The sequence below is a fragment of the Rhinopithecus roxellana genome, chromosome 1, assembly GCF_007565055.1.
Source record: "Rhinopithecus roxellana isolate Shanxi Qingling chromosome 1, ASM756505v1, whole genome shotgun sequence".
NCBI classification, from domain to species: domain Eukaryota; kingdom Metazoa; phylum Chordata; class Mammalia; order Primates; family Cercopithecidae; genus Rhinopithecus; species Rhinopithecus roxellana.
In genome coordinates this window covers 80,101,041-80,117,577 of record NC_044549.1, presented here as the reverse complement: position 1 = coordinate 80,117,577, position 16,537 = coordinate 80,101,041, and the positions used below count along the sequence as shown (strand labels likewise).

General features: G+C 43.9%; 1 protein-coding gene across 1 annotated transcript in view; it reads right to left on the bottom strand.

Moving 5' to 3' along the window:
• ABHD6 (abhydrolase domain containing 6) overlaps window positions 1–5,740 on the bottom strand; it is a 70,917-nt gene extending 65,177 nt beyond the window's left edge. The window contains exon 1 of the mRNA XM_030926828.1: window positions 5,660–5,740. The gene's annotated coding sequence lies outside the window, so the exon portion shown is untranslated. The remainder of the gene's footprint in view (window positions 1–5,659) is intronic.
• Window positions 5,741–16,537: the final 10,797 nt, after the last annotated feature.

Sequence of the window (16,537 nt, the reverse complement as noted above, 5' to 3'; positions counted from 1 at the left end):
GCTAATTTGTTTGAGTTTCTTGTAGATTCTGGATATTAGAACTTTGTCGGGCAACATATCTTTATTTATTTATTTATTTATTTATTTGTGACAGGGTCTCTCTCCCTGTCACTGAGGCTGGAGTGCAGTGGTGCAATCATGTCTAACTGCAACCTTGACTTTCCAAGCTCAAGCGATCCTCCCATCTCGGTCTCCCAAGTAGCTGGGACTACAGGCGTACACCACCACAGCCAGCTATTTTTTTGTAAAGATTGGGTCTTGCCCTGTTGCCCAGGCTGGTCTCCAACTCTGGGGCTCAAGCGATCTGCCTGCCTCGGCCTCCTAAAGTGCTGGAATGATAGGCGTGAGCCACTTCGCCCAGCCAGGAAGCACAGTATATCTAAAGCAGGGTAAATAATAAGAAATGTAGTGAAACTGCAGAACACTAAAAACAAACAAATAATCTTATAAGCAGCTAGAGGGTTTTTTTTTTTTTTTTTTTTTTTGGCAGATTACTCACGAAAGAAGAAATTAGATTGTCACTAGATTTCCCAGTGGCAACAATAGAAACCAAAAGATAGTGAAGCAGTATCTTCAAAAGACCTGAGAATTGGATACCCAGCATTTTAATAATGAAGGTGAAATACAAATAAAAACTAAGATAATTTGACTAACTAACCTTTTTTTTTTCCTAAGAGACCGGTCCCTTACAATAATATGTTCCCAGGCTAGAGTGCAGTGGTACAATCATAGCTCACTGCAGCCTCGAACTCCTGGGCTCAAGGAGCCATCCTCCTGCCTCAGCCTCCACACCCGGCTTGCGCTTCTAAGGTGTACTTCAGAAAAAAGAAAAATTATCCCATTAAGAAGAGATGGAAGGAGTGAAAAAATTGATAAGTATAATAAATCTAAACAAAATTGTCAGTACAAAAAAATAAAGATGAGAACAGCAACGTATAATGTGTGAGTTTAGGACAGAATTAAAGAACAATTAAAACACTGGGCAAAAGTAAATTAGGAAAGAGGTGACTGGAGTTAAAGTGTTCTGAGCGACTTTGCATTTGTGTGGGAAGGGGGTGGATATTTAACTTTGGTCTTTGTCAAACATGTGGCAAAATGTCAATGGTAGTCATGGGGGCCCGGTGCAGTGGCTCACACTTGTAATCCCAGCACTTTGGGAAGCTGAGGCTGGTGGATCACTTGAGCTCAGCCTGGCCAACATGGTGAAACCCCATCTCTACCAAAAATACAAAGTTAGCCAGGTGTGGTGGCATGTGTCTGTAATCCCAGTTACTCCAGAGCTGAGGCAGGAGAATCACTTGAACTTGGGAGGCGAAGGTTGCAGTTGAGCTGAGATTGCGCCACTGCACTCTAGCCTGGACAACGGAGCGAGACTCTGTCTCAGAAAAAAATAATAATAAATAAAGTCAATGGTAGTTGCTAAAATAATATAAATAAGATATACAACTTCCAAATCAGTAGAAAGGGGAAATGGCAAAAGCCAGTAAGAAACAAACAAACAAACAAATATCAATCAACCCGAAAGAAGTGTATAAAAAAGTAAGACAAAAAATAGTAAAAATAAGTTCAGATATATCAATAATCAAAGTGAATGTAAACTAACTTAACTCATCAGTTTAAAGTCAGTAATTGTCAAATTACATTTAAAAAACCCAAGAGACACTGTTTCAAGAGACACTCCTAAAACACACGAATTTGGAAAGATCGAAAGTAAAAGTGTGAAAAATGGTATACCTAACATATATTATCCCAAGGAAAGCTAGTATAGTTATATTAATATTAGATAACATAGACTACAAAAAGCATTATTAAGGATGGAGAGGATGGTTACATAATGATTACAAATTTAATTTCTCAGCAAAATATAAGGCCTGGAATTATTAAAGAAATCAATGCTTTTTTTTTTTTTTTTTTGAGGCAGGGTCTCACTCTGTCACCCAAGCTCGATTGCGGTGGTGAGATCATGACTTACTGAAGCCTCAAACTCCTGGGCTCAAATGATCCTCCTGCCTCAGCCTCCTGAGTAGTTAGGACTAGAGGTGCGTGCCCCCACACCCAGCTAATTTTTAAAGTTTTTTGCAGAGACAGGATCTCACTATGTTGCCCAGCTGGTCTCGAATTCCTGGCCTCAAGTGATCCTCCTGCCTTGACCTCCCAAAGTACTGGGATTACAGGCATGAGTCATCACACTTGGCCTGATATTTTTAACCAAAGAAAAATATTAAGCCCAAATGGTCCTAGAAATAAGTTCTGCTAAACTTTCAAGGACTAGATCATTCCACTCTCTTATAGCTCTTCGGGAAAATGGAAAGCAGGAACACAGTCCACCTCACTCTGTGATCTCAATACAAACAGGATACCAAACAAGACCAACCAGTTAAAGCTGGTTGCCTCTCTTAAAACACTTAAAGACACAGAAGTCAAAATCCTAAATAAAATATTAGTAAATTGAATCCAGCAATATATAAAAAGGATTATACATCATAATCAAGTTGGATTTATCCCAGGAATTGCTGGGATCATTTAACATTAGAAAATTTATTCCTGGCTGGGCGAAGTGGCTCACGCCTGTAATCTCAGCTTTTTGGAGGCTGAGGCGGGTGGACCACTTGAGCCCATTAGTTTAAGACCAGCCTGGGCAACTTAGGGAGACCTTGTCTCTACAAAATCTAAAACATTAGCTGGGCGTGGTGGTGTGCACCTGTAGTCCCAGCTACTCAGGGGGCTGAGGCGGTAGAACTGCTTGAGCCTGGGTGGTCAAGGCTGCAGTGAGCTATGATTAAGTCACTGCACTCCAGCCTAGGTGACAGAGTGAGTCCCTGCCAAAAAGAAAAAAAAGAAAATGAAAGAAAGAAAATAAAATATATTCCTGTAGTAACCACATTAACATATTAGAGGAGAACTATAAGATCATCTGAATAGTTGCAAAAAATTTTTTTAATGATTTCAGAAAATCCAACAGTCCCTCATGGTAGCAACTCACAGCAAACGAAGAACAGAGAGAACTTCCTTAACCAGTTAAAAGGCACCTATCAAAACCCATAACAAATATCATTCCTAATAGTTAAAAATTAGAACAGTTTCTTTTGAAGTCAGAAACAGGACCATTGCCATCAAAATCTCTACAGGGCATTTCAAGGAAGATGAGGAGCTGATCCTGACTCCTGTGGAAGAGCAAAGATCCAGGAAAAGCCAAAACATTTCCCATAAACAGTAAAAAGAAGCTATCCAGACTTCTAAAAACACCGAAACAGAATAGAAATCACGGAAACAGACCCATGCATATAATAACCTTGATTTGTGACCCAGTACTTCTGATCATTGGGGAAAGAAGGGGCAATTTGGCAAAAGGTGTTAGTACAATTGATTATTCATACAGAAAAACATGGAATGTAATGACTCTGTCACTCCTTCCCCAATCAATTCAAGATAGATTAAAGACTTTAATTTTAAAAGCAAAACTTTAAACTCCCAGAAGACAATATAGAAGGGTTTCTTTAGGATCTTGGAGTCATCCTTCCCAACACTAAGCACAATCTAGGCTTCTAATCTAGTGAGTGTGACATGGAATTCATTGTGATCTTAATCTTCATGTCCATGGTTGCTAGTGGAGTTGAGCAATTTTTCAAGCATGTATTTGCCATTTATGTTTCTGTGTCTGTGAAAAACCTGTTCATGTCAATTCCCTATGTTTCTAATCGTCCGTGGCTTAATGGTCTGTAGTTATACATGAGGCAATTATCTTCTCCGGTTTGTGGCTTAACTTTTCACTTTAGTAGTTTTGGATAAACAGATACTCATTTTAATTTAGTCAAATTATCCTTTATGTTTAGTGTTTTTTATGTCTTAAGAAATTCTTCCCTACTTCACATGAACCACATGGGTTGAGATTAGGGGAAATACAGCACCCCAAGGAAATGGGGATTGAGTGCCACCTTGGGAGTAATGGCCACTGGGCTGGCCATAAAACAACAGGTGGCAGGAGAGAGGCAGAGACACTAACTCCACGTATTCCAGTCACTTGAACATATCTCAGGTGAAGGTGGTGGGCTCTAAATCGTAAAGTCCTGTTCTGCCACTTATTAGATATCTGACTACCTAAACCTCAGTTTCGGCTGGGAGCGGTGGCTCACACCTGTAACCCTAGCACTTTGGAAGGCCAAAGCAGGTGGATCTCCTGAGGTCAGCAGTTCAAGACCAGCCTGGCCAACATAATGAAACCCCGTCTCTACTAAAAATACAAAATTAGCCAGGAGTGGTGGCAGGTGCCTGTAGTCCCACCTACTTGGGAGGCTGAGGTAGGAGGATCACTTGAACCCAGGAGGCAGAGGTTGTAGTGAGCCAAGATTGCACCATTGGACTCCAGCCTGGGCAACAAGAGCAAAACTCTGTTTCAAAAATAAAATAAACCTCAGCTTCTTCATCTATAAACAGAGGAGGATGATGAGGAATTGATAATAATACCAACCTCACAGGGCTTCAGAGAAGATCGAGCTGAACAATGCCTTTAAAAGTTAGCACTACCCCTGGCACAGAGGCACTGTGCATCGTGCTAGCTCTCAGCATCACTGCTGTTTATACACTAAGCTTTTTTTGAGCTCACCCAGTCCTCAGAGGGCCTGAAAACTGCCTTGAATAATTGAAGTTCCATTGTGAAAGACATTATGAAGACCCTAAATGCAAGTGGGGAATCGATGGGTGACAGTTGCCAGCGGGTGTTTGCACGTGTGTGGGAACGTAGGGCTGAGTTTTTCTTGCTAAGAAAACACACATTTCTCCAAGGCTTCTTGCTGAACTCCTCACAGGCTTCATTTCAGCATCTGTATCACCCATGTCATTGGACCAAGACCTGTCCCTATTGACTTTCCCTGGTTTCTCCTGGGACCTTTATGTACCCCACCATTTAGTCACTTGAATTTGAACATCTGAATGAAACTTTCAAAGATGCATGCCATATTGTGCCGTTTAATCATGATGCTTTCTCATTCACCTAGTCTATCAGAAGGACAATGCATCCTCATCTGTTCCCATCTCTTCTCTTCTCTGAGCTGCTGAGGTTATGTGGGGAGCTGGGTTACCTATGTGTATGAATGGATCAAAGTCTGGTTACCCATCAAGCAGTGTCCTAGTGTCTAATTTGGGGTTCTGTGGACTGGGAGAATGGGGTACCCAGTGGGGGCAGGAATAGGAGGAACCAAGTTTGCTCATCTCTTCCCAGTGGCACAAAAATGGTTGGGAATAGGCCCAAAAGTCAGAAGTGGGATGGAGGTTGAAACAGAGTAGGGAGAGATGGGGCAGGCAAAGCTAGAAGGAGAAAGCGGCAGTGGAGAACAGACCACGCCTTCCTGTTAGTTCTCAAAGGGATTGTTCTCATTTAAAGACGTAGGCTGAGCCGATGCCAGTGAGCAGCTAGCACACGTTTCTTCATTGCCCGCTCTGGACCTGGCTTTTTTTGCATTATCCCTTTTGTCTCCATCTTCACCACAGCCATTGAGTGTGTTATTACTTACACCATTTCACCACGAGGAAACAGCTTAGAGGTTAGGTAACTTGCCCAAAGTCACATAACTAGCAACTGGTAAGTAGGGAATCATCTCCTAAATTCAGTATATCACATGGGACTTGATGAGCATCTCCTAGGACTCTGTGCAAGACTTACATTTTGCAGTCAGCCATGGAGACTCCACTGAAGTCATGAACGATGGAACACACAATGGGGAAGCTTAGGAAATTTCTACTGCAAGTCTCTTCCTTAAGAAATGCGCCTCACTTTGGCTGGGCATGGTGTCTTATGCCTGTAATCCAAACACTTTGAGAGACTGAGGTGGGCAGATCACTTGAGGTCAGGGGTTCAAGACTGGCTTGGCCAGCATGGCAAAACCCTGTCTCTACTAAAAATACAAAAAAATTAGCCGAGTGTGGTGGCGTGAGCCTGTAATCCCAGCTACTCCGGAGGCTGAGGTGGGAGGATGACTTGAGCCCCAGGAAGTGGAAGTTGCAGTGAGCCAAGATCATGCCACTGCACCCCAGCCTGGGCATGAGCACGAGACTCCATCTGGAAGAAAAAATGAAAGAGAAATGCACTTCACTTCCGTGATGGCTGCTCCCCACTGTTGTGACTACATTTGAACACACTGTGGTTGGGTACAATTGGGTCTCCATGGAAACAAAGCTTCCACAGACTTCTGCTTCCGATCTCTGAGAATTAATTTCAAACACAGTTTCAAGACTTGATCTGCACTGCATTTTTACACATGAGCCCTCTAAGGCAGTGCAGAGTAATGGATGGGAACCCAGGATTGGCTGTCGGGCCTGCCTCTGCCATTTACAGAATGAGCACTTGTGACAAGCTGTTCCCTCTCTCCGGGTCCCGGTTTATACCTCTATAAAATAGGGCTATAATAGTACTTACCTCATACATTTGTTCTAAGTATTATTACATTATTAAGCAAAATAAGTGTTAGCTATTATAATTCCTCCCCACCCACCTGTTCCCCTCCTGCTGCCCCTGTTCCCAACACTGGGATGATCAATTCATCCTGGTTTGCTCAGGACTTGTTCTGAATTAGCACTGAAAGCTCAGCATCCTGGGAACCCCACTAAGGTTTGGGGGAACCAGGATGGTCAGTTGCCCTCCCCAACACTTCAGCCAGAGACATCATAATAGTCCAGATAAACTGGTGGCCAATGGAGCTCAAGATGGTTTGAGTCCAAGATTTACACTGATAATTCAAAATCATGACAGTTTTGTGGCCATTGCATATAGAATGATAGCTCAGAGGCACAGAAAACTCAGTGAAACCAAAGACAAATCCAACTAATTATTCAATTCTGAGCCCTCAAGGTCAAGAACTGTCTTGTTCATATTTGTATCCCCCTGCACATTTAGAAGAGTAAATTGTTAAATGAGTGAATAACAAATCCAAAAATCCACAGTGCAGGTTAGGTGCCATGGCTCACGCCTGTTATCTGAGCACTTTGGGAGACCGAGGCAGAAGGATCACTTGAGTCCAGAAATTTGAGACCAGCCTGGGTAACATAGGGAGATACTGTCACTATGAAAACAAAAACATCCACAGCTCAGAATGATCTCAAGTCCCAGGCCAAGAGCTGTTTCAACAAATCTCCAAGGCTAATCTATTTTTTTTTTTTTTATTTTTATTTTTTGAGATGGAGTCTTGCTCTTGCTGCCCAGGCTGGAGTGCAGTGATGAGATCTTAGCTCACTGCAACCTCCACCTCCCAGGTTCAAGTGATTCTCCTGCCTCAGCCTCCTGAATAACTGGGACTACAAGTGTGTGCTACCATGCCTGGCTGATTTTTGTATTTTTAGTAGAGACGGGGTGTTACCATGTTGGCCAGGCTGGTCTCGAACTCCTAATCTCAAGTGATCTACCTGCCTTGGCTTCCCAAAGTGCTGAGATTACAAGTGTGAGCCACCACACCTGGCCCAGGGCTGATTTTTTAAGGTCCTATACTAGAAATGACCTTGGCCTGCATCTAAATCTGGTTCTGGAATGAAGCTGGAGTAGGCTCTGCCCCTGGAGGGGGAAATCCCTTCCTGGGAATGGGATTCCTTGTCATCTGCAGGGGCCTGGTGGACTGAACAAAGAGGGGGGATGTGGGAATAAAAGACAAAGACATAAGAATATATTTGGAAGAAGGGGTCAGGGGGCATCTTGCCTCTAGTGGACAAGGGCCCTGAGCTTTACACAGCCCTCTGTATTTATTGGTAAAAGAGATAACGAGAAAAGGGGGTGGTGATTGTTGGGTAATTGTCAGTTGGTCGTTTGGTTCACAGCAGGCTTGCGAGACTGCACCCTTTGAACAACAGGCGCTCGATTTCTCAGTAGATAACTTCAAGGAGCCCGACGCCAGGGAGTGTTGGCCCTCAGCAAATCTTTTGGTGGCAGTCGCAGTGCAAGTTTGCTCACATCCTGCATTCATGATAAACAGTTTGCTGTTTGATCATACAGCCTCCAGTGGAATGCTGAGTTGTTCACAATTCCTTTGGCCTTTTTGGCGCCCAACAATACCTGCCTAGAAAATCATTCATCAGTCACTGTGTGGTTAAGAATTGACACGTGCTCATACCTGCACTGCAAACCTTGTCTTTAGAACTGGTGTAGTTTTAGATAGACTTATAGATAAATTTACATAGATCATGCTTAATGCATGATGATTCAGGAGCAAAGCCTTCTCCCAAAGAATACCAGATGATTTTCTGGGACCCTCTGTTCACACCCAGTGTGTCCCCCAAGCCCTCAGGCTCCTTATGCATGTGTGGGACACACAGGGTTTCAGAATATAGGGAGAAAACATTTCCATTTGCTGGGAATCTGGAGTCAGGGACGTGGATTATTCTCAGTGTTCTGAGCTGGAATAGTGGCAGGGCCTTGTCACTGTTATGTGCCAGAGAAGAAATGCTATAGGGGACTGACCAGGTGCTCTCACATTCTGGTGTCAAATAGTCCTGGCCAGATGTGATGTGACACCTGGAGAGATGACTTGCCCTCTCTGAGGCTCAGTTTCCTCATCTGGAAAATAAGGAGAATAATAGTAGTCAGGTCGTTGTGAGGTTTAAAGGACTGAGTCCATGTAAAGATGTGTAATACGGGCCTACTACAGGTCAGAACCCATAGCCACTATTACAGACACACCTTGGAGATATTGCAGCCTCAGTTCCATACCACTGCAATAAAGTGAATATCACAAGGTGTTTGGTTTCTGAGTGCATATAAAAGTTATGTCGGCTAGACACAGTGGCTCACACCTTTGGGAGGCCAAAGAGGGAGGATCACTTGAGCCCAGGAGTTTGAGACCAGGCTAGGCAACATGGCAAAACACTGCCTCTACAAAAAAATACAAAAATTAGCCAGGCATGGTGATGCACGCTGGTACTCACTGCTACTAGAGAGGCTGAGGTGGAAGGCTCGCTTGAGCTCAGGGAGTGAAGGCTGCAGTGAGCTATGAGCATACCACTGCACTCCAGCCTGGGCAACAGGGCAAGACTATATTAAACAAACAAACAAAAAGTTATGTCTGCACTATACTGTAGTCTATTAAGTGTGCAAGAACATTATGTCTAAAATACAATGTACCTATCTTAATTAAAAATACTTTATTGCTAAAAAATGCTAATGATCGTCTGAGGCTTCAGCGAGTCATAATCTTTTAGCTGATGGAGGGACCTGCCTCAATGTTGATGGTTACTGATGGATCAGGGTGGTAGTTGGAGTGGCAGCGGCAGTTTCTTCAAAGAAGACAGCAACAAAGTTTGCCACATCGATTGACTCTTTCACAAAACATTTCTCTATAGCATGTAATGCTGTTTGATGACATCTTGTCCACAGTAGAACTTCTTTTAAACTTGGAGTCAATCCTCTCCAACCCTGCATTATCAACTAAGTTTATGTGATATTCTAAATCCTTTGTTGTCATTTCAAAAATGTTACAGCATCTTTACCAGGAGTAGATTTCATCTAAAGAAATCACTTTCTTTCCTCATCTGCAAGAAGCAACTCCTTATCTGTTCAAGTTTTATCATGAGGTTGCAGCAATTCAGTCACATCTTCAGACTCCACTTCTCGTTCTTTTACTATTTACATCACATCTGTAGTGACTTTTCCCACTGAAATCTTATATCCCTCAAAGTAATCCATGAAGGTTGGAACTAACTCCTTCCGAACTCCTACTAATGTAAATATTTTTACTTCCTTCCGTGAATCACAAATGTTCTTAATGGCATCTAGAAATTCTGAATCCTTTACTAGAAGAGTTTCAACTGACTGCTCAGATCCATCAGAGGAATCACTAAGGCAGCTTTAGCCTTAGAAAATGTATTTCTTAATAAGACCTGAAAGTCAAAATAATTTCCTGATCTGTGGGCTACAGAATGAACATTGTGTTAGCAGGCATTAAAACGACATTCATCTCCTTGAACCTCTCCACCAGAGCTCTTGGGTGACCAGTTGCATTACCAGTGAGCAGTAATATCTTGAAAGGAATCCTTTTTTCTGAGCAGCAGGTCTCAAGAGTGGGCTTGAAATATTCAGCAAACTGCACTATAAAGAGATGTACCGTCATCCAGGCTGTGTTCCATTTGTAGAGCACAGACAGAGTAAATTTAGCATAAATCTCAAAAACCTTAGGATTGGGCCAGGTAGAGTGGCTCACGCCTATAATCCCAGCACTTTGGGAGGCCAAGGCGGATGGATCATTTGAGATCAGGAGTTTGAGACCAGCCTGGCCAACATGGTAAAACCCCGTCTCTACTAAAAATACAAAAATTAGAAGCGAGTGATGGTGCACGCCTGTAGACAAAAGCTACTTGGGAGGCTGAGGCACGAGAATCACTTGAACCTGGGAGGCGGAGACTGCAGTGAGCCGAGATCGCACCACTGCACTCCAGCCTAGGTAACAGAGTAAGACTCTGCCTCAAAAATAATAATAAAATAAAAAAGAACCCTAGGATTTTCAGAATGGTCAGTGAGCACTGGCTTCAAATTAAGGTCACCAGCTGTACTTGCCCCTAACAAGAGAGCCAGCCTGTCCTTTGAAGCTTTGAAGCCAGGCATTGACTTCTCCTCTCTAGCTAAGAAAGTCCTAGATGTCATCTTCTTCCAATAGAAGGCTGTTTTGTCTATGCTGGATATCTGTCATTTGGTGTAGCCACCTTTATCAGTGACCTTAGCTAGATCTTCTGAGAACTTGCTGCAGCTTCTCCATCAGCACTTGCTACTTCACTTTGCACTTTCATGTTATGGAGATGGCTTCTTTCCTGAAACCTCATGAACCAACCTCTGCTAGATTCCAACTTTTCTTCTGCAGCTTCCTCATCTCCCTCAGCCTTTGCAGAATTGAAGATGGTTGGGAAGGACCTTGCTCTGGATTAGGCTTTGGCTTAAAGGAATGTTGTACTGGTTTGATCTTCCATCCAGACCATTCAAACTTTCTCCACATTAGCAATAAGGCTGTTTTGCTTTCTTTTCATTCATGTGTTCATTGGAGTAGCACTTTCAATTTCTTTCAAGAACTTTTCCTTTGCATTCACAACTTGGCTGTTTGGCCCGAGAAGCCTAGATTTTGGCCTGTCTTGGCTTTCTACATGCCTTTCTCACTAAGCTTAGTCATTTTTAGCTGTTGATTTAAAGTGAGAGATGTGCAACTCTTTCTTTCACTCAAACACTTAGAGGCCATTGTAGGGTTGTTAATTGGCCTAATTTCAATATTGTTGTGTCTCAAGGAACAGGAAGGCCTAAGGAGAGGAAGAGAGATGGGGAAGTGGCTGGTTGGTGATCAGAACACACATGTATCTATTAAGTTTGCATTTTATATGGCGTGCTTCTGCATTGCCCCCCAAATGACTACAATAGTAACAACAAAGATCACTAATCACCACAGAAGACATAATGACAATGAAAAAGTTTGAAATATTGCAAGAACTACCAAAATGTAATGAAGGGATGTAAAGTAAGCCCATGCGGTTGGAAAATGATGCCAGTAGACCTGCTCGATGCAGGGTTGCCACAAACCTTCTATTTGTAAAAAATGCAATATTTGCAAAGTGCAACAAAGCAAAGCACAATAAAATGAGGCATGCCTGTATCGTTACAATTTTAATCCAACATAAGCACCCTACACAGTATGTTCCAAAGGGAAAATACCCCCTAAATCAAATGCAGAAAGGAGTGTCAAATAGCAAGCTCTCAAAAAATGTTAGCTACTGTTATTAAGAGCTGGTAAGGCCGGGCATGGTGGCTCACGCCTGTAATCCCAGCACTTTGAGAGGCCAAGATGGGTGGATCACCTGAGGTCAGGAATTCAAGACCAGCCTGACCAACATAGGGAAACCCTGTCTCTACTAAAAATACAAAAGGTAGCTGGGCGTGGTGGTGTGCACCTGTAATCCCAGCTACTCAGGAGGCTGAGACAGAAGAACTGCTTGAACCTGGGAGGCAGAGGTTGCAGTGAGCTGAGATCGCACCACTGCATTCCAGCCTGGGCGACAGAGTGAGACTCCATCTCAGAAAAGAAAAAAAAAAAAAAAAAGCTGCTAAGTTATAATCGGCTTCCTGTGTCTCAGAGTCAGTTAGCTTTCCTGGGAATGTCAGCAGCAGAAGCTCATTTAATAAATTCCATGAGGCACATCTCAGAAGTCCCATTCTTGCCCAAAATGCATCACCTGAATCTAATCATGAGGAAACCTCAGACAAACCAAAATTGAGGGAGATTTAAATGAAATAACTGGTCTGTATGCTTCAAAAATGTCAAAGTCATGAAAGACAAAGAGATGGCTGAAGAACTATTCAGATTAAAGGAGACAAGACTGTGAAGTCAATGCATGATCTTGAATCAGACTCCGGACCAGAAAGAAAAGAAAATGCTTTAAAGGATATTATTAGAACACTTGGTCAAATTCAAATAAGGTCTTTAGATTAGTTAATAATATTGTATGATCGCAAAAACTTCTGATTTTGATAACTGTCCGATGATTACGTAAGAAAATGTACTTGTCATTGAGATATACAACCCAAAGTATTTAAGGGTACAAGGTCATAATGTCTCAAACTTACTCTTGAACACTTCAGAAAAAAACTAGTATGTAGGCTTGGCACAGTGGCTCATGCCTGTAATCCCAGTAGTTTGGAAGGCCGAGGCAGGTGGATCACTTGAGGTCAGGAGTTCAAGACCAACCTGGCCAACAAGGTGAAACCCTGTCTCTTCTAAAAATACAAAAATTAGCTGGGCATGGTGGCATGCACCTGTAATCCCAGCTACTTGGGAGGTTGAGGCAGGCGAATCGCTTGAACCCGGGAGGTGGAGGTTGCAGTGAGCCAAGATTGTGCCACAGCACTACAGCCTGGGCAACAGAGACTCTGTCTCATAAAAAAATTAATATGTGAATATTGAAAAGTAGTGACAAAGCAAACGTGGCAAAACGTCCCTTGGTAAATGTCGGTTGAGGGTATTTAAGAGTTCTTTGTGCTATTTCTGCAACTTTTATGCACATTTGAAATTATTTCAAAATAAAAAGTAAAGTATACCTAAATAAGAGGAAGCTAGGAAGTGACAAAACCATTAAAGGAAGAATAAGAAACCGCAGTTCTGCCAGCAGCCAGCTCCCTGCTGGTTCCCACGTCAGGCGCTGTGAGAAGCCCTTTGCCTCTTGGTCCTGTGTCCTCACCATGCCCCCTTGTGGTCAGCCTGGAAAGGCCAACTTGATAGTAGGTTCTTCAGATGTGCCACCCATGTGGTGACAAGTCCTGGAGCGTTGGCATGGGTGGTACTGACAAAGGCGATGGATCCAGGGTAGTGCAGTGGCCAGTGGCAAGGGATGAGGCGGGGGCTCCAATGGCATCGTTCGACCTGTCTGCTACCTTTTTACCTACATGTCTCATGAAGGGATCAAGGAGAAAAGCACTGTGGTCTGGGAAAAGACTTCTAGCACTGAGACGCTGCCTTCAGGGGCCAAGATTAACCTGGCTCCCCAGAAGAGGAGCAGTGCTCATTGTCAGACAGAAGAGGGCGCTGTTTTCTCCCGTGTCATCATTTGAATTGGCACCGATAGGCTTTGGCCACCAGCTATGCCCACTGAGTGTGGTTCCACAAATCTGCAAATTCCAAGGGCAAGATTTAGGGTGAGGTTAATGAGACAGGGTCAAGTACAAGTTCAGGGGCTGATCATGTCTTTACTTTGTTACTTTGTTCATCATGGATTTTTCTTCATTAATTTTTGATTTTTCAAAATATTGCATTGAATGTTATTTAGCTTGATTAATGAGTTATTTGGCAACTCCTTAAATTTTGTGCCTAAGGCTAGTGTCTCATTGGCCTTGCCCTAGTCCTGCCATGACAGATCTAATCCGTTAGTCGTATCACCACCAGCTCAGAGTTTGCAATTAGGCCCTTTTGTACCTATAAAGAAAGGACTGGCAAAAAGACTTAATCCTGAGAATGTAAATACTTGCTTTTTTTTTTTTTTTTTTTTTTGGCAGAGTCTTACTCTGTCACCCAGCCTAGAAGACTAGAATGCAGTGGCTCAATCATAACTCACTGCAGCCTCTAAATCCTGGGCTTAAGTGATCCTCCCATCCTCCCACCTCAGCCTCCAGGGTAGCTGGGGCCAGAGGTATACACCACCATGCCTGGCTAACTTTTTTATTTTTAGTAGAGACAAGCTCTCGCTATGTTGCTCAGGCTGGTCTCGAACTCCTGGGCTCCTGCCTCAGCCTCCCAAGGTGCTCGGATTACAGATGTGAGCCACTGCGCCCAGTCAAATGCCTGCTTTTGATGCCACTTCACAGCCAGCAACTAGAGACCAACTTCTTAATCCCCAAGTCTCAATTTCTTCATCTGTAAAATGAGGATAGCAATTGCTGCTTTGCAGTTTATTCTGAAAACAGATTATCACCCCAACTGAGTACCCCTAAGGGCCAGGCACCGTGTTGAGTCTGCCCTTTAGTTATAACCTCTCTGAATTTTCACAGCCCTACCATGTAAGAGATATTATTATCCCCATGTTAAAGGTGAGGAAAAGGACACAGAAAAGTTTGGTTATCCGTCCAAGGCTGAACAGTCAGTAAGTAAAAGTGTATATGCTTTAACGTCATCAGCATACCCGACATGAGATGACCCCCATGCCCCCAGGGATATTTGGCAACATCTGCCGAGATTTTTGGTTGTCACAAGTGGGGGTTGTCACAAGTGGAGGACTGGCATCTAGTGGGTAGATTGGCATCTAGTGGCGTCTAGTGGGTAGAGGCAGGGGATGCTGCTAAAGTGTCCATTAATGCACAGGATGGTCCCCACAACAAAGTACTATCTGCCCCCAAATGTCGACAGTGTCAAGGCTGAGGAGCCTGCTCTATGCTATGATCCCAGTCAGAAAGGTACATGAGGACTTAGCACTTAGTGCTCCATGGAAGGTAGACATTGTTGTGGTTGTTATTACTCCCTTTTGTCTCTATGGCTGGGGGTTCCCGTGGCTTCCAGGGAAGCTGAGTTCCCTTGGCACTGCACCCACACTGTGATCAAGAACCCTGTCTCAGGCCGAACACGGTGGCTCACGCCTGTAATCCCAACACTTTGGGAGGCCAAGGTGGGAGGATCGCTTGGGCCCTGGAATTCAAGACCAGCCAGAGCAACATGGTGGAATCTTGTCTCTGCAAAAAAATACAAAAATTAGCCAGGCATGGTGGCATGCACCTGTGGTCCCAGCTACTTGGGAAGCTGAAGTAGGAAGATTAGATTACTTCAGCCTGGGAGATTGAGGCTGCAGTGAGCTGAGATCGCACCACTGCACTCCAGCCTGGGTGACAGAACGAGACCCTGTCTCAAAAAAAAAAAAGAAGAACTTGGTCTCTGGAGTCCATTAGAGCATCATACGTCGCATTCAGCAATGATTTATTGAGCATCTGCTGCTACATGACAATCCTATTCCAGGCAGCACAGACACATGGAGGTGCCCCTGCCCCTATGCGGCAGCCTAGTTGAGAGACAACATTAGACAAGGAAACACACAAGCTCAGAGACAATAAGATGTTACAATGCACACCGTGAAGTGAAAGACCTGGGTGCCACGACAGAGAAGAATAGGGAAGACCCTGATAGGGTTGAGGCCAGGAGGGCTTCTCTGAGGGTGTGACATTTAAGCTGAGCCCTGAGGCTGGAGGAAGGAAGAGCAGTGTAGGCGGAGAGAACAGCTGTGCCAAGGCCCTGAGGGGGGAACCGAAAACTGAAACCGGGCAGTGGAGGGGAGACTAGTCAGGGAGGAAGAGAGGAGTAGAGTGTTATGACCTGGGAAATGTGAGCGGGTAGAGGCCACATTAAGGAGTTGGGTCATTGACCAATAAAAGCCCTGGAAGGATTTTAATCAGAGCAGGCCTCCCTTCAGAAAGTGACTCTTGACGTCCAGGCACAGCCCTGTGTGGAAGATAGTGTGTGAGGCTGAAACCCAGAGTGTGTGTCATCATCTGGGAACAAGTCTGCAAAGGTGAGGTTTGTCACAGTTATGCAACCTTAACTAATGCACCTTCCTCCCCGCAAACTCTAAGCTGGTTGTGAAACATGGCAATGGAGCATTTTGCATATTTTACAAAATTATTGTTAATGCTCATTCATTTTTTGGACAAAGACCAGCATCAGTCACTGGAAACACCTATTTGGATCACGAGGCTTGTCCTCTGCCAGGAGTGAGCACTTTCCTGCAGGCTTCTTGTTTCTTCTTGCTGCTTTTGGGTGACTCAGCCTACGACATTTTGCTCCTCCTGAAATCTCCATATCTTGCCTTTCTCAAATTCCAAGGTAGCCTTTGCGCAACGTATCAGTCTCCACTGACTCCTGTCCCATCAGGGCCCATAGTGGATGGCTGTATGGGGGCCATGTGTCTGAACTCCTGATCCTCATTTCAGCCCATTCATGTGACATGCATGGAGCTCTTCAGCAGGGACTTACTGACCAAGACAAGAGCTTGAGGCTTTGAGGGGATCTGATTGTCACTGCACAATCAAGGACAGTATTCCCAAAAGTAGATGTTG